Source organism: Danio rerio, chromosome 8 (assembly GCF_049306965.1).
Source record: "Danio rerio strain Tuebingen ecotype United States chromosome 8, GRCz12tu, whole genome shotgun sequence".
Classification (NCBI taxonomy): domain Eukaryota; kingdom Metazoa; phylum Chordata; class Actinopteri; order Cypriniformes; family Danionidae; genus Danio; species Danio rerio.
The window spans coordinates 2,117,501-2,140,942 of NC_133183.1; the positions used below are offsets into that span (position 1 = coordinate 2,117,501).

Below are 23,442 nucleotides of genomic sequence, written 5' to 3' on the forward strand. Positions count from 1 at the left end.
TATTGTCACATTGTTTCCAGCCTGTTTTAGGGCTTTCAATGTTATATTGTTGCTAGGGTGTTGTTTTTTTATGTTTAGAGCGTTTGCAGTGTTGCCATGGGGTTGCTAGGCAGATTTAGGGGTTTAGAATGTTGTTATATGGTTGCTAGGATGATTTAGTGTCTACAGTATTATGTGGTTGCTAGGTTGTGGTGAGTGTTCAGAGCGTTGCTATGAGGTTGTTAGGCTTTTTGGAATGTTTAGAATATTATTACATTGTTTCCAGCCTGTTTTAGGGTTTTCAATGTTATATTGTTGCTATTGTGTTGTTCTTTGTATTTAGAATATTTCCACTGTTGCCATGGGGTTGCTAGGCTGTTTTGAGTTTTTAGAATGGTGTTATATGGTTGCTAGGATGATTTAGTGTTTTCTGTGTCATTTGGTTGCTAGGTTGTTGTGAGTGTTCAGAGTGTTGCTATGGGGTTTGTTTGGCTCTTTGTGATGTTTATAATATTGTTACATTGTTTCCAGCCTGTTTTAGGGTTTTCAATGTTATATTGTTGCTAGGGTGTTGTTCTTTGTGTTTAGAATGTTTCTAGTGTTGCCATGGTGTTGCTAGGCTGTTTCAAGTGTTTAGAATGCTGTTATATTGTTGCTTGGATGATTTAGTGTCTTTAGTCTAATATGGTTGCTAGGATGATTTTGTGTTTTATGTGTCATACTGTATGGTTGCTAGGTTGTTCTGAGTGTTTTGAATTTTACTATGGGGTTGTTAGGCTTTTGTGAGTGTTTAGAATAATAACGTCATATGGTTAAGAATCAGCTTTCCTGTTTTGATTGTTGTTATATGGTTACTATGATGATTTAGTGGATTTTGAGTGTTGCCATGGGGTTGCTAGGCTGTTTCAAGTGTTTAGAGTAAAGTTACATGGTTGCTAGGATGATTTAGTGTTTTTAGTGTCATGTTGCTAAGTTGTTTTGGTGTTTTTGAATATTGCCATGGGGTTGCTAGGCTGTTTTGAGTTTTTAGAATGTTGTTATATGGTTGCTAGCATGATTTACTGTTTTCTGTCATATGGTTGCTAGGTTGTTGTGAGTGTTCAGAGTGTTGCCATGGGGTTGTTTGGCTCTTTGAGATGTTTATAATATTGTCACATTGTTTCCAGCCTGTTTTAGGGTTTTAAATGTTATATTGTTGCTAGGGTGTTGTTCTTTCTGTTTAGAATGTTTCCAGTGTTGCCATGGGGTTGCTATAGGCAGATTTAAGTGTTTAGAATGTTGTTACATGGTTGCTAGGATGATTTAGTGTTTCTGTGTCATATGGTTGCTAGGTTGTTGTGAGTGTTCAGAGTATTGCTATGAGGTTGTTAGGCTTTTTGGGATGTTGAGAATATTGTTACATTGTTTCCAGCCTGTTTTAAGGTTTATAAAATCATATTGTTGCTAGGGTGTTGTTCTTTGTGTTTAGAATATTTCCAGTGTCGCCATGGAGTTGCTAGGCTGTTTCAAGTGTTTAGAATGCTGTTATATTGTTGCTTGGATGATTTAATGTCTTCGGTGTTATATGGTTGCTAGGATGATTTTGTTTTTTATGTGTCATACTGTATGGTTGCTAGGTTGTTCTGAGGGTTTTGAATTTTGCTATGGGGTTGTTAGGCTTTTGTAAGTGTTTAGAATAATAACGTCATATGGTTAAGAAGCAGTTTTAGTGTTTTGCATGTTGTTACATGGCTGCTAGGATGATTTAGTGGATTTTTGAGTGTTGCCATGGAGTTGCTAGGCTGTTTTCAATTTTTAGAATGTTGTTATATGGTTGCTAGGATGATTTAGTGTTTTCATTGTCATATTGTTGCTATGTTGTTTTGGTGTTTTTGAATATTGCCCTGGGGTTGCTAGGCTGTTTTGAGTTTTTAGAATGTTGTTATAAGGTTGCTAGGATGATTTAGTGTTTTCTGTGTCATATGGTTGCTAGGTTGTTGTGAGTGTTCTGAGTGTTGCTATGGGGCTGTTTGGCTCTTTGTGATGTTTATAATATTGCTACATTGTTTCCAGCCTGTTTTAGGGTTTTAAATGTTTTATTGTTGCTAGGGTGTTGTTCTTTGTCTTTAGAATGTTTCTAGTGTTGCCATGGAGTTGCTAGGCTGTTTTGAGTTTTTAGAATATTGTTATATGATTGTAAGGAGGATTTAGTGTTTTCTGTGTCATATGGTTGCTAGGTTGTTGTGAGTGTTCAGAGTGTTGCTATGAGGTTGTTAGGCTTTTTGCAATGTTTAGAATATTGTTACATTGTTTTCAGCCGGGTTTCCAACGTTATATTGTTGCTAGGGTGTTGTTCTTTGTGTTTAGAATGCTTCCAGCGTTGCCATGAGGTTGCTAGGCTGTTTTGAGTGATAAGAATATTGTGATTTCCAGGTAATTTTAGTGTTTTTCCAAATGTTTGTTTAGTTGTTGTTCATCTGTTCTTCTACAACAAGTTTCCCCCAATACAGACCATCAGTGTTAAACTATCCTTTTCTTTTCTCCATCAGCTGATTCAGTGAATGGTGGCTAGTGTGGTAAGTTCAGAGGTTAATCTGTTTGTTTAGCGTGTTTATTAACACATGTGAACACTTGCTTCATTAATAAGCCTCTTTCCTCTCAGTGTTGTGAAATAAACATCAGACCTCTATAATCCAGACTCAGTCAAAGTGGCATCAGCGCTGAGAGACTCTTCAGAATAGATGGGCGCTTTACACTCATCATCTGTGACGGATACTGATGATGACACAGTCTGAATCAGTGTTAGATCGTGTGATTGTGTGTGTGAGACAAGATGAAACTGGTGTGCTTAAATCAATGACAAATAATCTTGTGAATTATTTTAATGCTTGTTGACGTGAAAGAAGGGGCAAAGTACATGAAAACAAGAGATGTTTGTATGAGTTTCAGTGGTAAGCTGTGTGTAATCTCATTATGAATTAAAACCACATTTGAAAAAAATAAATTAACTTATATAACAGTCATTTAAGTCAGATTGTGTGTGTGTGTTTAAGGTGTTATATAAATGCTACCAGTTTAATCCACAAACATTGCAAAACGTGTTTCTGTTCTGTTTTACACTAGCAAATATATACGTTTAATTCAAAAATTCAAATCAAGGTTGTACATGCTCTATAAGCATTACAAATCCAGGGTTCTTTACATGGCATTTTTTCTCTTCTTTTCAAACTCTCCAGCAGCAAGAGCAGACTAGCGGGTTCCACACTGGCTTCTGCATCTTGCTTATATACACTATGAACAGCAGCTACGCTAATTATTTTCTTTATTCTCTATTTTCACCTGGGGATACTCATCCCGAGGTCCTCAGATTAGGCGGAGTCACTGATTGGATCCAAGACCAGCGACGTGATGATCCCAAGGATTCCATATCCGGGACCAGGCCATATCCTGAGCTGCTGCTGCGCTGATGGTCGTGGGGAGTGGAGATCATGAGTCTGATTCCAGCGATGCTCCAGGGACAGACGAGTCTTCACTGAGGCCATCTTCCAGCCTAAACCACGGCGAATGAAGTTCTGCACAAGACTTTTGGCCAGCGGAGAAATTAAAATGGCCGTGCCCAACTGAGTCTGGTTCTCTCAAGGTTTTTTTTCTTCACTCCCATCAGGTGAAGTTTTTTTTCCCTCCCCGCTGTCGCCACTGCCTCGCATGGTTCAGGATTGGTAGAGCTACGCATCGATGAATTGGCTCTTCAGTGTTTGAACTCTCAGTAATGATTAAATCACACTGAACTGAGCTAAACTGAACTGAACTGAACTTAAACACCAAAACCTGAACCACACTGTTCCAGTTACTGAACCACACTGTTCCAGTTACTATGACCATTTATGTGAAGCTGCTTTGACACAATCTACATTGTAAAAGCGCTATACAAATAAAGCTGAATTGAATTGAATTGAACTTGTCTTTGGTTGGGTTGCCTGTATTGTGTTGGGTGTTTGATTTTTAGGTGCCTTTTTTAGCTTTGTTATGTTAAATTCTTTTCCTTTCCACCTCTTGCAATCCCAAGTTTACAAATCTTACAGTTTGCTATGGAAATGTTGTCGTCGTCAACTTTATAATAGCTCTAGACCGCAGACATGAGGTCTAGACACAAGGAGATGAGCCCCTGGTCTAATGCGCCACCTGGCTTGAAAAACCCGTTCTCAAAGTCTTACTTTTAGTAATTATTTGGGTAGCACACATATTCTGAATGCCTTCGGCAGAGTTCAAATGAACCATTTTAATCTAGATAAATGTAGAATAATTCCAAGATTACAGTGAGATTAATCTAGATTTAAAAAAAATTAATCTATGCCCACCTATAATATATATACATGTACATTTGAGTTCTGATTGGGAGGTAACGTCCAATTCTGATCGAGTCTGAAACAACATAATCAGGCCCGATTTCCCATGCTGTGATCGGATCTAGACATCCCTAACAATACGTATTGTTCTTTGTTTGTTCATGTTAGTAAATACAATAAAGAACATGAAGCCACAGCCTTATCACCCTGCAGCCCAAGACCAGTTACTCACTGAAGCTAAGCAGGGCTGAGCCTGGTCAGCACCTGGATGGGAGACCACATGGGAAAAGCTAGGTTGCTGATGGAAGTAGTGTTAGTGAGGCCAGCAGGGGGCGCTCAACCTGTGGTCTGTGTGGGTCCTAATGCCCCAGTATGGTGAAGGGGACTCTATACAGCCAGTGGGTGCCGTCTTTCGGATGAGACGTTAAACCGAGGTTCCCACTCTCTGTGGTTATTAAAATCCCATGGTTCTTCTCAGTGTCCTGGACAAATTCCATCCATAGGCCCTTACCCATCATGGCCTTCCAATCATCCCCATCCACTGAAATGGCTCTATCACTATCTCTCCACTCCTCCAATGTGTGTGGTGAGCGCACTGGTGTCGTTGTCCTGTGGCTGCTGTCGCATCATCCAAGTGGAGCTGCACACCGGTGGTGGAGTGGAGAGACCCCCCTCATGATTGTGAAGCACTTTGGATGTATGGCCCTACATGATAAATGCGCTATATAAATACACACATTACAAATCTACTAGATTTGACGCATAGTAAAATCTGAAATACATTAGTTAGGATACATTTTGTTGTACGTTTTAGATGACAAACCAACTAGATTGCAGTGTGTGCATTGTTCGAATGTGAAATTCGTTACTTAAGATACATTTTGCTGTACGTTTCTGATGACAAATTCACTTGAGGGCGCTGTGTGCATTGTTTAAATCTGAAATCAGTTTTAGATACATTTTGTTGTACATTTTATATGACAAATCCACTAGAGGGCACTGTGCACATTGTGAAAATGTGAAATACATTAATTAGGATACATTTTGTTGTATGTTTCAGATGACAAATCAACTAGTTGGCAGTGTGTGCATTGTTCAAATGTGAAATACGTTACTTAAGATACATTTTGCTGTACGTTTCTGATGACAAATTCACTAGAGGGCGCTGTGTGCATTGTTTAAATCTGAAATCAGTTTTAGATACATTTTGTTGTACATTTTATATGACAAATCCACTAGAGGGCAATGTGCGCATTGTGAAAATGTGAAATACATTAATTAGGATACATTTTGTTGTACGTTTTAGATGACAAATCCGCTAGAGGGCGCTGTGTGCATAGTTTGAATCTGAAATGAGTTATTAAGGATACATTTTGTTGTACAATTTATATGACAAATCCACTAGAGGGCGCTGTGCGCATTGTCAAAATCTGAATTTCATTACTTAAGATTTATTTTGTTGTATGTTTCAGATGACATATCAACTAAATGGCAGTGTGTGCATTGTTTAAATGTGAAAATGTTACTTAGGATACATTTTACTGTACGTTTCTGATGACAATTTCACTAGAGGGCGATGTGTTCATTGTTTGAATCTGAAATGAGTTGCTTTAGATACAATTTGTTGTACTTTTTAAATGACAAATCCACTAGAGGGTGCTGTGTGCATTGTTTGAATCTGAAATGAGTTATTAAGGATACATTTTGTTGTACAATTTATATGATAAATCCACTAGAGGGCGCTGTGCGCATTGTTCGAAACTGAAATACATTACTTAGCATATATTTCGTTGTAAGTATCATATGATAATTACACTAGAACATGACCTAACATGCCATATATTTTAAACAGAAAATAAAGTAAAAATACTAACCAGAAAACATTTTTCTTTCAGTCTAGCCTGAATTGGTCAATCACAGATATTTTAAAACCATAATCAAGCAAATGAATGCAGATTCAGAAATGCAGTTGTTCTCTAATTTGATTTATGATGCATAATTAAAGCAGAACACGAAAGAAAATCACAATTAAACCTGCATTAGCAAAGATTACTTAGCGTATGCAAACAGAACTAATCAAGCTTTAGTAGTTAGTGCTGACAAACGGAGGTGATGTGATTGCACAGATGTGTTTCTGTAGCGTTTTTCCTCTCCATGCCGCAGCTTTTAATGATCTCCAGTTTGATTAATCAGATCCTAATCATCTGATCAGATAAGAGCGGTAGGTTATGAGCTTTAATGCTCCGAAAAGACTTGATTAATAACTCCAGACATGATGCGATCTTCATCTTTATTAAGATGTTGAAAGCTCCCGATGATCCGACCACACGGCTTGTCCTAACCGGAGAGCAGGGAAGAAAAGAAAGAGGGAAAAATGTGAGGTATGTGAGCGAGCGAGGGAGAGGAAGAAAGACACAGTGTTGGCCCAGGAATAATTAACAAATAGACTACAGATGGCAAAAACAGATGGTTTGGTTTGGGCTGTTGCGCCTGATGATAATGGATTGTGCACCGAGACGCTGGACAAACGTCCTCTAGAAACGCCGGCGTCTGATCAAACGTGTTTTAGAAAGGCAGATATTGACGCTGTTATTGCTGTCTGCAGTTCACACACACTCATGTTCAAGTACCGAACGCTCAGATGTGTTCTCATATGACCGACCGCTTGTCGCTTGTTCTGCTTGTGAGGTTTTCCTGGTAAAATATACCGTGTAGGATTTCAGCATTTTAGATTATTTATTTAAAACATGGCGACGCAATGGCGCAGTAGGCAGTGCTGTCACCTCACAGCAAGAAGGTCGCTGGTTCGAGCCTCGTCTGGGCCCTTTGGCATTTCTGCGTGGAGTTTGCATGTTCTCCCTGTGTTCGTGTGGGTTTCCTTCGGGTGCTTCGGTTTCCCCTCACTGTCCAAAGACATGCGGTACAGGTGAATTGGGTAGGCTAAATTGTCCGAAGTGAATGAATGTGTGTGGATGTTTCCCAGAGATGGGTTGCAGCTGAAAGGGTATCCGCTACATAAAAAAAAAAAAAAACATGCTGGATGTGTTGGCGGTTCATTCCGCTTTGGGGACCCTGGTTTAATAAAGGGACTAAATTGAAAAGACGATGAATTTAAATTCATTTATTAATACATAAAAGTGTTTTTCTTGTGCTTTATCATGTTTCTACCATGGTAAAATCTGCCAACATTTTTATTTTCAAAAAGTAATACATTTTCTTAAAAAACAAATGCATTGTTGTACAATTCAGATGTCAAATCCACTAGAGGGCGCTGTGTGCATTGTTAAAATCTGAAATTAGTTACTGTGAGTACATTTTGTTGTACTTTTCAGATGTCGAATCCACTAGAGGGCGCTGTGTTGATTGTTTGAATCTGGAATATGTTTTTTAGGATACATTTTGTTGTACTTTTCAGATGTCGAATCCACTAGAGGGCGCTGTGTTGATTGTTTGAATCTGGAATATGTTATTTAGGATACATTTTGTTGTACTTTTCAGATGTCGAATCCACTAGAGGGCGCTGTGTTGATTGTTTGAATCTGGAATATGTTATTTAGGATACATTTTGTTGTACTTTTCAGATGTCGTCGAATCCACTAGAGGGCGCTGTGTTGATTGTTTGAATCTGGAATATGTTATTTAGGATATATTTTGTTGTACTTTTCAGATGAAAAATCGACTAAAGGGCGCTGTGTTGATTTTTTTAATCTGAAACGTGTTCGTTAGAACACATTTTGTTGTACTTTTCAGATGACAAATCCACTAGAGGGCGCTGTGTTGATTGTTTGAATCTGAAATACGTTACTCAGGACACATTTTGTTGTAGGTTTCAGATGACCAATCATTAGAGGACATTGTATGCATTTTAGCAGATATTGACACTGCAATGCTGTTATTTCTGTCTCCAGTTCACACACACAACACACTGCCTACTGCTCAGATGTGTTTGCGCATGGCCGACCGCATTTTTACAATGCTTTTTTTTACCATGCTTTACCATATTTTCACCATGGTAAATCTGCAAACATGATTGATTTAAAAGAATAAAATAAAAATATATAAAAAATTGGTAGAAACATTTTTTTATACATTATTTAAAGACGTTTCTGAAAAAGAAAAAACAATTGCAGGTAGTGTACTGAGTTATAAGTTTAATATAGAAAGAACTAAATAGTTTTCTAATACATATGGTGACAATGAAGATAGTCAACTTTGCATATTTAATATATAAAGATTAAAATAGTGAAACTGATGAAAGTCATCTTTGCTAATATGAAATACGTTACTTGGGATACATTTTGTGGCAAGTTTCAGATGACAAATCCACTAGTAAGCAAATAAATATTGTATTTTGTTTTCAGAAATAATGTGTTAAAATTAAGCAAGTTTTTCCTTAAAAAGCTAATTAATCTTCCAATGAGGTAAGTAAAATAAACCTATTTCAAACCAAAAAGATTGTTCCCGAAAACAAAACAATATTTTTCTTGCCTAGAAAATGCTTCTAGATTTAAAAATCTTGACACTACCTGACAAAAGTCTCGTCAGCTATCCAAGTTTTGGGAACAGCAGGTAATAACTGGATTTATAGTCGATGATTTGGTATCAGAAGTGGCTCATAAGAAAGGAAAAGGCCAGATGACGCTTATTTGAGCACAATAAAATCTGATCATGCCTTAATTATTAATGATTTGATTAGGACAGTAAGGTCTGACTCTGCTTAGACTAAAGTCTCATCACTGAACAGAAATAATGTCCAGTATAGAGTATAAAGTCCTGCTGCAGTGGAGACAGAATGAATATTGTGTCTGACTCCATCATGAGCTTGGAGGACTGCATCCATACATCTCTGACTCAAATCACTGATTAATAAAGTCATCTGGAACGGCAAAGAAAGCCTTCAGCAGGACTCCCAGAGTTCATCAAGACTCTTTGTGTTCATCTTCAACGCCTCCTTCATCTTACCCTAGACATGCTCAATAATGTTCATCTCTGGTGACTGGACTGGCCAATCCTGGAACACCTTGACCTTCTTTGCTTTCAGGAGCTTTGATGTGGAGGCTGAAGTATGAGAAGGAGCGCTATCCTGCTGGAGAAATGTCCCTCTCCTGTGGTTTGTAATGTAATGGGCAGCACAGATGTCTTGATACCTCAGGCTGTTGATGTTGATCATCCACTCTGCAGATCTCTCGCACGCCCCCATACTGAATGAACCCCAAACCATGATTTCTCCTTCACCAAACTGGACTGATTTCTGTGAGAATCTTGGTCCATGTGGGTTCCAGTAGGTCTTCTGCAGTATTGGTGATGATTGGGATGCAGATCAACTAGAAGTCAAGATATTATTTGTTGCTCTCACAACTGGGATCGATGACAAGACTTTTGTCAGGTAGAGTAGATATTTGAACTAGAAACAAGGTAAAAACTCTTTTTTCCCCCCACATGTGTTTTGGAGAGTCCTGAATGAGTGAATCAGGGATTTCTCTAGCATGATGTCTTCCTCATGGCGTCTGAAAGAGCGTCGCGTTGACATAATTCGATCCAGAAGAAATCAGAGCTGTAATGGCTGTATTTGAGCTGTGGGCACCTGAAAAACAGCCTTTATCCTCAATTACTGAACGCACCTTTAGATTGCGCACAGAAAGACAGACTGACGGTGGTTTGGGCTAATCCATGCTGACGGTTCCTCCGTGACCTCACCGCGCTGGGATTTACTCCCAGACCGCCAACATAAACAGCACATTTCCCTTTCTGAAGCCGCTGCGCAGACGTGATGAATGAACAGCAGAATGTGGAGCGTCTTCATGCTAAATAATATCTCAACATTCCTAAATCAACATGCATTCGCTTGAGTGGTGGAAAAAAAGAGTTTTTGCTTAAAACAAGAGCAAATATCTAACAGCCGGGTGAGAAAAATAATGCTGTTTAATGCTGAAGGATGTGAAGAAGAGAGAAAAGGGTTTAATAGTTACAACCCAGGCTCATTCTGAAAAAGTAGTCCCGTGGATGTTTCTGGAGACCTGGAATTGTGTAGCCGGAGTTAATTTTTGCTGCATTTAATTTTTTAAGTGAACGCTATGGGGGTGGGGGGGTGACGCCGTTCCCTTTAGTGCTTGCCGGCCGACCGTTTACCTCCGTGTGAAGGGCTTTCCCACCACAACCAGTTTGTTCGGTTAGCTCGTTGTGTAACATCGGCGGACTCGAGACGCAGAGAGGAGCTGACCACGACGATGACCAGGTTCGACCTGGGAACAGCAGTTCCAGAAATCAGGTAAGAAAACAAAAACAAAATCCAAAAAATAAAGTGAACAAGTTTATAACAGGGTGAGAATGTGGTAAAAAATCCGAAAACGTGGTAAAAATCAGACGAGGATTTTTCAGTTTCTGGACGGCTTTTGTAAATCGTTTGTTGGGTTTAGGGAAGGAGGAGGGTGGGGCAATCGATTGGACGGTTGCACATTCTGTCACATTCCGTCTGAAATCATTCTGTCATTCAGACAGACAGACAGACGGTCGTTCGACAGTGGCCTCTGGCGGGTTTCTGCGAGAACAGCGCTGGCACGAACGACACTTGCGAGAGACATTTGAGATGTCCTTCCAGCCGCAACCCATCTCTAGGAAACCACCACACACACTCATACACTATGAACAATTTAGCCTACTCAATTCACCTGTACCGCATGTGTTTGGACTGTGGGGGAAACACATGCGAACACAGGGAGAACATGCAAACTCCACACAGAAACGCCAACTAAATCAGCAACCCTCCCCAACACTATATTATAATAATAATATAACTATTCAACCCAGGCTCATTCTGAAAACGTAGCCCAGTGGACGTTCCGGGAGGTACGTAATTGTGCAGTTTTTGTTTTCGCGAATCCGCAAGAGGCCACTGTGCGCGTTTTTTTTTCGCGTCTCAAACGCCTCTCGGGAGCTTCTTGCATGAAAAGCTGCCTAAGGCTGCTGTCGAGCGACCTTCCGACTGACTGAATGACTGAACGATCGACTGGGTGGGCGACCCAGCCACCTTCCTCCTTCCCTAAACCCAAGCGACGATTTGCAAAAGTCGTCAGGAAAAGAAAAGCAAAAGCCCTCGTCCGATTTTAACCGCGTTTTCGGATCTCATCGCGTTCTCGCCCCGTCGCGAACTCGTTCGCTTTTATTTTTTGGATTCTGTTTTTCATCTTACCCAACTTCTGGAACCGCTCTTCCCCGGACTCGAACACAGTTGTCGCTGCCGCCGGCTCCTCCTCCTCCGGGCCTCCGCTCCGCTGACGTAACGCCACGAGCTAAGCAAACAAACTGGTTGCGGCGGGAGGCGAGCCGTCAGCCGGCGAGCACAAGGAAGAAAAGAGGAGCAGCGTCACAAAGCCCCGTAGCGTTCGCTCGAAAAAAAAAAACAAAATGCGGCCATACATACCTCCGGCCACGTAAATCGTGGTCTCCAGAAACGTCCGCAAGGCTACGTTTTCAGAATGAGCCTGAGTTGGTTTTAAAACTATCGATTTCGCCCCGGTATCGAAATAAATAACAATCAATCCAAACAATCCCAACTCTACTTTTAAGTTTCTAATGGGGGTTTATTCCGCTGTGGCGACCTCTGAAATAGAGACTAAGCCGAAGGAAAATGAATGAATGAATGCACTAAAAACAAGCATGTTTTGCAGTGATGCTGAAAGTCGCAGCGGTGGCAGGTTCACAGAAACCTCGCACAAAGGTTAAACCATAGGAAGCGCTTCATTAGCAGGATAAACTGACCTGAGGCAGAAAAACACACGACGCCAAATGTCACCGAATACATTTGCATTCATCATACTTTGTACTGATGGCTTTTTGTGCTGGTTTCTTGATGCGTAAACGCCGCTGTTTCTCCTGCGCATCTCCAGGGCCTGAAAACAGTCAGACGTACAGAAGTCAAAAAGCTTTTTTAAGTTCAGACGCCGCCGCTTCAAACCTCTCAAAGGTCTGGAAAGCACAGAGCGTTAATTAAGAGAAAGACATAAAAACAAGCCAGCTGGTGTTTGTCCAATGAAAGCGTGAGTCTGCGGGCCGTTCGTCTGAGCGCTGGGAATTTACAGAGAAACAAAATGTGTGTATGAGAGGTTAATAGTGCACATGCAAACCTGTGAAGACGCCTTAAAATAAAAAAGTCTTGCTTTTCAGAAACATTGGTAACACTTTACATTAAGTTTGTGCTAGATTATGTAAGTTAATGCATTTATTACTATGAACAATGCATTAATTATAGTATTTGCTCATGTTAGTTAATGAAAATACACTTGTTCATTGTTGGTTTATGTTAAGTCATTGTGCATTAACTAACAAGCATGAATTTGGATGATAATAATAATGAAACACCACAATTAGGATCAAAGCCTAAAAGGGTCAGTTTCAGAAAGCATTATTCAAGAGTTCACACTCAGCTGATGATTGATTATAAAGCTTGTTTGGCGTGCTTTCCCGGGAGAGAGCCCTGAGCTCATAAGATCCTCGAGCCCAGGGCTCCCTTCCGTTTGCAAGGCGAGAGGGGAGTTTGAGCTGTGGTAGATGTGGAGATCTCCCCTGCTGTAGTAGCTAATGGACAGATAGTGATTGCTCTTAAGAGATAACTACTGACTAGGAGCATGTCTATAGTGCAGATTTGGATTAGTCAATCAACTTAAGCTGCATGTTTTTGGATGGTGGGAGGAAACCGGGGAACCCGGGGGAAACCCACGTGAGCACGAGGAGAACATGTAAACTCCGTACAGAAACGTCAGCTGGCTTGGTAAGGACTAGAACCAGTGACGTTTCTGCTGTGAGGCAACAGTGCTAACCACTGGGCCACCATGCCACCCCTCATGGAAAGGAGGAGTCAGGGTGGAAGGGGGGATTCTTCAAAATGAAGATGGCTGTGATATGGAACTTAGTGTATTTATAGTGGCTTAGGAATCGTCTGATTGGTGAATCATAAATTGAATGCGGGGCCAGCTGCAAGCAATCAAAAGCACTTGATCCTCTTGAAATTACTTTATAAATATACTTACTGTGCTATTTTGAGCTGAATCTTCATACACACACTCTAGACATGCATTTACATCTGGTAAAATGGAAGCATGATAAGTACAACATCAGACAACAAAAATAAAGCAAATAAATTATTGTAAAATTAGATGCATTGTGTAAACAAAGCTACATTTTTAACTTTGGCAGGTTCACAGAAACGCCGCACAAAGGTTAAACCATGGGAAGCGCTTCATTAGCAGGATAACCTGACCTGAGGCAGAAAAACAGATAATGTTATTTAATGCATTTATTAGTATGAACGAACAATGAACAATACATTCATTATGGTATTTGTTCATGTTAGTTAATGAAAATACACTTGTTCGTTGTTCGTTTAAGTTATTGTGCATTAACTAACAAGCATGAATTTGGATGATAATAATAATGAAACAACACAATTAGGATCAAAGCCTAAAGGGGTCAGTTTCAGAAAACATTATTCAAGAGTTCACACTTAGCTGATGATCGTTTATAAAGCTTGTTTGGCATGCTGTCCCGGAGAGAGCCCTGAGCTCGTAAGATCCTCGAGCCCAGGGCTCCCTTCCGTTTGCAAGGCGAGAGGGGAGTTTGAGCTCATGTAGATCTGGAGATCTCCCCTGCTTTAGTAGCTAATGAACAGAGAGTAATCACTCTTAAGAGATAACTACTGACTAGGAGCATGTCTATAGTGCTGATTTGGATTAGTCAATTAACTTAAGCTGCATGTTTTTGGACGGTGGGAGAAAACTGGGGAACCCGGTGCTAAATGCTAACATGCTAAATCAGGGGTCACCAACCTTTAAGAAACTGAGAGCTACTTCTTGGGTACCGATTAATGTGGAGGGCTAACAGTTTGATAAACACTTCTCAAATAACAAATTTGCTCAAATTACTTTTAATTATACTTTATGTTTTTGGTAATAATTAATAATATTCATCCATGTGAAGACACTGATCATGTTAATAATTCTCACAAAAGTTATCAACAATGATTTAACAGGGCAGGAAATACCCTGTATTTAATGTATCAATGTGCAACACTTTATTTTTATATGATTATCATTTTTAAATGATTACTTCTATATTAGATGAAGCTTACTGGTAAGTGGCGCTACGGTGAGCTATTTTTAGAACAGGCCTGCGGGCAACACATGTGATCCTCGTGGGCTACCTGGTGCCCACGGGCACCATGTTGGTGACCCCTGTGCTAAATAATATGCCAGTGAGGTAAGCACTATGCCAACATGCTTTTCTTTCATGCTTTTTATGTGTGGAGTTTGCATGTTCTCCATGTCCCCCACAGTCCAAAGATGAATTGGGTAGGTGTCACCGACTCGGTCCCAGTCATTCCCCTCGCTGGCCAGCAGAGGCCACCATCTCCGGACTTTTAGCATTACATCATCCTTTCACACTGATCCAGCACACCTGATCTTCATCCCGCTAATGACCCACGTACCCTTTATAAGCAGTCCTCACAGACACAGTCGTTGCGAAGTCTTGTTTAGCCTCGGCCAGCATTACTGAGCGGTCTTTCCTGCCTGCTCTCCTGTGAACCACTTCAGCCCGTTTCCTGACTCTGCTCTGCCTTCCGCCTGCCCATGACTTTAAGCCTGTTACACGGACTCTGATATTCGCTGCCTGCCCTCGACCCAAGCCTGTTACACGGACTCTGAATCACGCCGCCTGTCTCCGACCCATGCCTGGTAAATTACTCATTGTGTCTGTCAGCTGCCAGCCCTACCACCTTCATTGCTGTTAATGTTGTATGTTCGCACATTCGTGCGTGTTGTTTGTGAAGTAAAGTGTGACTTAATAAATACTGCATTATGGATCCCTCCGTGTCAGTCTCCCCGTTACAGTAGGCCTAATTGTCCAGTGTATGAGTGTGAATGAGTCTGTTTGGATGTTTCCCAGTGATGCTGGATATAAACATGTGCTGGATAGGTTGGCGGTTCATTCCGCTGTGGCAACCCCTGATAAATAAAGGGACTAAGCCGACATGAATATTAAAGAATACTATTTGTTTAATAACATTAAGTGAGTTTCCATCAGAATAAGTAAAAGAAAAGGAAAAACTCTCTTAATTTTGACTCTTTTTTTTTTTTTGGTTGTTGAGAAATTAACAATATTCTCCGCTTGTCTGGAAATTGCTTCTTGATTTAGGAGTTATTAGCCATTTGGTCTACAGTAACGAGACATATACTCAGAGTAGGAAAAGCATTTTATTTTTATCTTCAGCATTGATCACTGTATTTCTCATTCTACGCTTTTTACATGCATCTCTCGTCACTTTCATGCTGAAACAAATTGAGCAGAATCATTCATAAAAGCAGTGCGGAAGCGTGAGGATATACTGCACGTGTTCCCAGCGCAGCGTTATTAGAATGCATATGTTTAATTTATGACCCAAGACTTTCAAAGGGGATCAGCTGTCTGGGAATCAAGTCGGACATTCCTGCGCCATATGTGTTCCCTCCTGCGTTTTCATTCAGTGCACATCACACGAAACGCGACGTGTCGAGAGAAATCCCACCTGAGCTGAAAAATCAGAAAGCATTACGGGGAGAAGGACTGCACTGCCCGAGCTCGACTATTCCTGAAGTTTCCCAAGAAAAAAAAAATACTCTTCTGATCGTGATTTGATTTAAGTGCCTTTATTTTTGAATAGGGAGGATGTGGTGCTTTTTCAGGAGACAAAAAATGTATCTTCAGCTTAACCTCGCAAAAACGGAAATGCTTGAAGTTTCTGCCAACCCGACTCCACACCATAACTTTTCAATCCAGATGGATGGGGCAACCATTACTGCATCCAAAATGGTGAAAAGCCTTGGAATTTGCAGATTCGCACTCTATAACATCAGAAAGATCCGACCCTTCCTATCTGAACATGCTCATATGTTCAAGCTCTTGTTCTCTCCAGACTGGACTATTGCAACTCTCTACTAGCCGGGCTTCCAGCTAACTCTATCAAGCCACTTCAGCTGCTCCAGAACGCAGCAGCACGAGTGGTCTTTAATGAACCTAAAAGAGCACATGTCACTCCGCTGCTCATCCGTTTGCACTGGCTGCCAGTTGCTGCTCGCATCAAATTTAAAGCTCTGATGTTTGCTTACAAAGCAACCTCTGGCTTTGCTCCTTCTTATCTGCTCTCACTTCTGCAGATGTATGTGTCCTCCAGAAACTTGCGTTCTGTGAATGAACGTCGCCTCGTGGTTCCATCCCAAAGAGGGAAGAAATCACTTTCCCGAACTCTCGCATTCAATCTGCCCAGTTGGTGGAATGAACTCCCTAACTGCATCAGAACGGCAGTCACTCGCTGTCTTCAAGAAACCACTAAAAACTCAACTATTTAGTCTCCACTACACTTCCTGATCTGCAATTGCCTCTCTGGATATACCACTAACTGTACAAAAAAATAAAAATTAAAATAAAATAAAAATAAAAAAGTAAAAAAAATAAAACTTATTATATATTTCTAATGTTTTGCTTCTTACACTTTACACACCTGAAACTTGCCTACAGCACTTCTTCATTGTTGCTCTTATAGTTGTGTAAATTGTTTCCTTGTCCTCATTTGTAAGTCGCTTTGGATAAAAGTGTCTGCTAAATGACTAAATGTAAATGTATCAAAAAATGTGTCTTGTGTATTGTCCAAATTACACTTCCCTTTTGTTTTTGCCCCATTGACTTCCATTATAATGACACTTTTGATTGTAAAGCCTTGACACTAAGGGAAGTTTTGTAAACTAATTTCGATATGAAATATTCCCAATCAGGGGTGCGTTTCCCAAACAACAACGTAACTCGCGGCTGAATTATCATAGTACAATGCATCGTTTGGAAAAAGAACGATGTAGTGATGAATATTTCCCAAAACCTGTAGTTTCTCTGTTGCAGATCCATCACTTGAACCATGTTAGTTATAATGTAAAACGCCCATAATGATGCTCTAAACTGGGCGGAGTAACCTTCTTTAGAGAAGAAGCCCGTCATTTCTTTGTGCAAATTATATTGTTTTACAAGCACACGCATTTAAAATAAAATCCAATATTAGTTTTGGTAAAAACATGCACTCGCTTTCCATATTAACTGAAATATAAGGCACACATAGAGCCTGTGTTTGCTTTAATAATATTATTGAGAAGTTACACATTACATTTTCTATTCTAAAACATAAAATCACTTACAAAAACTAACACATTCTAATATCATATAAAAAATCATATAAATAAATAAATAATGAGGCTTTTTATTATAAAATGAAATGTAATATTTATTATTTATTAAAAATGAAAAAAATCATACTTCAATTATAATATTTTTAATATTATAGATGATGATGATGATGATTATTATTGTTAATATTATTATTATTTTTATTATTATTATTATTATTAAGTAGGATGTTGTTTATTTATTTTCCTAAAGGTGCTCTGTTGCATTGACATCTGGTGACTGTGTAGGCCCGTGGAGTACAGTGAAATCATTGTCATGTTCTGAGATGATTGAGCTTTATGACATGGTGCATTATCCTGCTGGAAGTAGCCATCAGAAGATGAAGACACTGTGCTCATAAAGGGATGGACATGGTCAGCAGCAATACTCAGGTAGGCTGTGGTGTTGACACGATGCTCAGTTGGTACTAATGGACCCAAAGTGTGCCTAAAAATCTCCCCCACACCATTACACCACCACCACCAGCCTGAACCACTGATACAAGGCAGGATGATCCATGCTTTCATGTTGTTGAGGCCAAATTCTGAGCCGAGCATCCGAATGTGTCAGCAGAAATGGAGACTCATCAGAGCAGCAACGTTTCTCCAATCTTCTATTGTCCAGTTTTGGTGAGTCTGTGTGAATTGTAGCCTCAGTTTCCTGTTCTTAGCTGACAGGAGCAGCACCCGGTGTGCTCTTCTGCTGCTGTAGCCCATCCGCCTCAAGGTTGGACGTGTTGTGTGTTCAGAGATGCTCTTCTGCAGAGCTCGGTTGTAACGAGTGCTTATTTGAGTTACTGTTGCCTTTCTATCAGCTGGAACCAGTCTGGCCATTCTCCTCTGACCTCTGGCATCAACAAGGCATTTGCGCCCACAGAACTGCCGCTCACTGGATATTTCCTCTTTGTCAGAGCATTCTCTGTAAACCCTAAAGATGGTTGTGCGTGAAAATCCCAGTACATCAGCATTTTCTGAAATACTCAGAGCAGCCAACAACCATGCCAAGTTAAAATCCAGTCACTTAAATCCCCTTTCTTTCCCATTCTGATGCTCACTTTGATCTGCAGCAGATCGTCTTGACCATGTCTGCATGCCTAAATGCATTGAGCTGCATGTGATTGGCTGATTAGAAATTTACGTTAAAAAAGCAATTGGACAGGTGTACCTAATAAAGTGGCCGGTGAGTGTATTTCTGCTACTGCCTCGGAGGTGTAGACCTAGATACATATCAGTGTAAATGATGACAGAATTAAAATTTTAGGGTGAACTATCCCTTTAAATGAAACGTTCCCCATATTCCCCATCTGTTGGACCAGAGCATGTTTAGTCTTTCTCTCTCTCTCTCTCTCTCTCTCTCTCTCTCTCTGTGAGCGCAGTGCTGCAGTATTAGGTTAATGTTTTATTGCTCTTGGGTATATTCAGAGCCGCGTCTATTGGAAAGCTGTCATCGCTCTCAGTGTTTTTACAGTACTGATAGCAGGTGGGCCACTGTCTGGACCACTGGCCTCCGGCTATGGCTTTATAACACCAATATTTCATCACATTTCTTGTCTGAAGCATGGAGTAGATGGAGGATTGTCTCCTAATGCTCAGTCTAATTTCATTGCAAAAATTTCTTATCTTACAATTTTAGTTTCTAGTCCAGATGTCAACAAATTCCAAAATCAAGAAGCATTTTCTAGACAAGTATAAAATATTGGGTCTCATCCACTAAGCATGCATACTCACACATTACAAACGTTTCCACAAATAAAAAACGATTCATCAACAGCTTGAACTAATAGAGTTATTCTCAATGTATGAGCAAAGGGCGGCACAGCGGCTAGCACTGTGGCCTCACAGCAAGAAGGTCACTGGTTCGAGTCCCGGCTGAGTCAGCTGGCATTCCTGTGTGGAGTTTGCATGTTCTCCCCTTGTTGCTGAACATTTTTACAGTGTAGAAACTAGTAAGCCTGTCATTTGCAGTGTTCTGCACGTTTCTCCTGCAGTTTGATATTATTTCACAGCGCGGTAAAGTTTCGATCTCCAGCTGATCTTTCTCCGTCGGGGATGTTCATCTCACCAGACTCCAGAAAAAATAAAAGCAGGCTCTTTTGCTCATCAGATTTGTTGCGTTCTCCCGCAGCGCGCGCTTTCTTTGATGAAAACAAGGAGATGTCGAGGATCTGAGGGCCTGCTGTGTGGTTAAAGAGTCTCTCCTGCGGCGGACAATTAACACACACCCTTCTCCAGAGATCAGACCTCCAGCTACACACATACACACACTTTTAATTACCATTAAGAATAGCAGCAGGTTAAAAGCAGTGGAAATTACTTTAAAATGCAGAGGAAAGAGCAGGTTTGACACTTAAACTGAAACTGGAACGTGCAATCACTCAGAAATCATGTTAACCTGACGTTTGGTTTGTGCTGTACATTATGTAATGTAATCTGCATGACTTCTGTTATGCACAGTCACTGAAAACTGTTAAAGCAATGAAGGTAAAAAGAGGTCGAGCGACATCCAGAACAACTCTTCAGGCTTTATTCACTTCTAGATGCTTTTTCTTGCAGTTTTCCTCACTCAGTTCACAAAAGATTTTCATTCATTCATTCGTTTTAGCTTAGTCCTCTTAGTCTTGAGGGGTCACCACAGTGGAATGAACCGCCAACTTATCCAGCATATGTTTTACACAGCAGATGCTCTTCCAACCACAACCCAGAACTGGGAAACACCCATTCACTCTCATATTCACTCTCTCACACGTGCATATATATATATATATATATATATATATATATATACACGTGTGAGAGAGTGTGTATATATATACACTATGATATATATATATATATATATATATATATATATATATATATATATATATATATATATATATATATATATATATATATATATTATTATTAACATTTAATAATAATAAAAATAATAATCATTGTCATTTTAATCATGAAACGCAAATGATAATAATAATCATAATAACAGTAATAATTATCATCATAATAAAATCATGGCAATAATAATCATAATAATAAATAATCATAAAGATAATCATATAATCATCATCATCATCATCATCATTATTATCATTATAAAATGATGAAAAATTTATAATAATAATAAATATAAAATTATTATTATTATTATTATTATTATTATTATTATCATCATGTTGTTATATTTTACTCTATTTTAAGTATTTAATAGTCATTCATTTTAGTATATTTGAAATTAATTTGAAATAAAAAGAACACATTTTCTTATATAACAAGTTATCATTTTTCTGAACAAACAAGCAAACAAACAAACAAACAAACAAACAAACAAACAAACAAACAAACAAACAAACATTTATTTAATCCATAAACAATAAACCCAGACAATCTTGCAAGATCGTTTCCACTTATTGTTTTCCATAGATGTATATGTAGTTAAAAAGTTTAGCCATGGACAAAATACTATAGTAATTTAAAGTAGAGTGTGTTATAATTATATATTATTCATCACTGCCATGTTGGAATATCACTGTGTCTGACGTCACAGGGTTGGTTCCGTTCCCTCAGCTGAACAGATACAGTGGAAGTAAAGAACTGAACAGCCTAATTTAATTCAACGTGTGTTGTTGACGTGGAGCTGGTGCAAATACAAGCATCAGGGGCCTCATGTATCAACGCTGCGTACGCACAAAAACTTTGCGTACGCCAGGTTTCACGCTCAGAATCGCTCACGTTTGGATTTACTAACAATGAACTGAACGTGGGAATGTGCGCAGCTTCACGGCAGCTTTCTGGCAGGCGTACGCACATTTTTTGTGCGTGTCTGTTTTATTTCCATTGGCGACTCCTAGAGGCAGTTGTGTTAAATTCCTCTCTACAAAGTGTCTGAGCCTTGCAATGGCAGCTGTATGAGACGGGTTCATCCAGCAGGTATATAAGGTTTCCATACCATACAGTTGACCAGCTAAACATTAAAGCACAATCTGCAGCGGTCGCCTGTTTTCCCAATGTAATCTGAGCGATCTACTGCACGCACATTGCTATAAAGACACTATCTGAAGATGAATTTGCATGCGTGAATCAGAAACATTTCCATTCAATAAATGTGCAAATAAAATATGATGCACAAACTTATTAATGATTCTTACTTGTCTTTCTCTTGATAAATAGTGGGCAAAATCTGATATGTAGCGGGAAAAAAAAGAAAGAATTCATTAGACGCTGGATTCCAGCCGAGTTAATGCTCGAACATGTCAGTACATGATCACATGCTTCTTATGAGGTGCGCCACTGAGACTGCTAAAGGTACTGCAACATTTTTCAGTTATAAATCACACTATTTCTGTTTTAAATGCACACAGTGTGATGTTCAGACCCAACTGTGTTGACCGCATCAGCTAAACTCTCCCACTCTATTTTTTTCTTTTGTTGTTAATTCCGGAGAACAAACTTGTAAATAACACCGCTTTCCTCCGGTCTACCTCTGAAAGCAGCACCTCCAATTCACATTCTGTTCAAAGTTTCTCTTTTTGCTTGATTTTGCCGTTGCTTTTTCGTTGGGTTTTGCCAAAGTAGAGTCATTAGCATATTCATACGGGGGAGGAGGCAGTTTTGTGCTCGTGCATGTGCGCTCAGTTTCACGTTCATTCAGATGTACAAAAGAATATGCGTGAGATTCGGCGTATGCAGTGTTTCATACATCTGAATTTTTTTCTGCGTACGCACATTTACAGCTTTGTGCGTACGCAATGTTTTAGTAAGATTTCCACGCAAGTCTTCTTACATGAGGCCCCAGATGTGTGTCTAATAGAAATATGTATCGATTCTATTTTTTCCCCTTTTAATTACTGATCATTTGATGTGCTTTGGTTCACTCTCTGTATTGTAGTAACAGACTGAACACAGAGACTGGACAGCCTAATTAAACCCAATGCATGAAGTTGTGGACGTGCATCGCAGATCTGGTGCAATTACAACAAATGCAAGCATTTAAGTTATGTATTTTTCTTTTGTTAATACCTTCGTTTGATGCGCTTTGGTCCGCTCTCTTACACTGCTCCAGCGCTGCCTGATGAGGGGATTTACATTCAGACTAATGCAACAGTTGATACATGACTTTACGCTTTACTAAGTCACGTCTTTGTGGATTATGTCAAGACATATTCTCTTTAATAACTCGATCTTTCAACATCTTTGAAGAAGGTAAAAACCTGCCATGTGAAAATCGTTCTGATTTTAGTTTGGTTTAAACATCAGCATAGGTGAGGGCTGCAGCAGTGAAAAGCGAAAGTACCCGCCCCCATTACGTCAGCACCGGACCTTGTTTGAACCACAATAGTTATAACGTACAATTCCTATAACGATGCTCTAAATGTGGTGAAGTAATTACTTTTTTAGAGAAGAACCCCATAATTTCTTTGAGGAAATGATATTGTTTTACACGCACAAGCATTTAAAATGAAATCCAATATTAGTTTTGGTAAAAACATGCACTCGCTTTACATATTAATTAAAATAGATGTAAATGGCACATATAGGAAGTGTGTTTCTTTTGCAAATATTATTGAGAACATTACATATTCTATTCTAAAACATAAAATCACTTACAAAAGCGAACACCTACTCTAATATCATATAAAAATCATATAAATAAATAAATAATGAGGCTATTTATTTAAAAAAAAATGCTAGGGCCCCATAGCTGGAATTGCTTAGGGCCCCAAAATCACCAAGGCCTGTTTACACTAGTGCGTTTTAGTTTTAAAACGGCGTTTTAGATAAAAAATGATCCGCGTCCACACTAGCACTTCACCTAGCGTCTCTGAACATATCTCCGTCCACACTACGCCACCAAAAACGTATATCACATGACCATTCGCGCACTCTGGGCATATGCGTCCTAG

The 23,442-nt window shown here is 39.6% G+C and overlaps 1 long non-coding RNA gene across 1 annotated transcript in view; it reads left to right on the forward strand.

Annotated features, from left to right (window-relative positions):
• LOC141375565 (uncharacterized) overlaps nucleotides 1-3,908 on the forward strand; it is a 4,474-nt gene extending 566 nt beyond the window's left edge. The window contains exons 1-2 of the long non-coding RNA XR_012384019.1: nucleotides 1-2,391; nucleotides 2,508-3,908. The exon at nucleotides 1-2,391 is cut by the window's left edge and continues 566 nt beyond it. This is a non-coding gene — a long non-coding RNA (uncharacterized lncRNA). The remainder of the gene's footprint in view (nucleotides 2,392-2,507) is intronic.
• The last annotated feature ends 19,534 nt before the right edge of the window (nucleotides 3,909-23,442 follow it).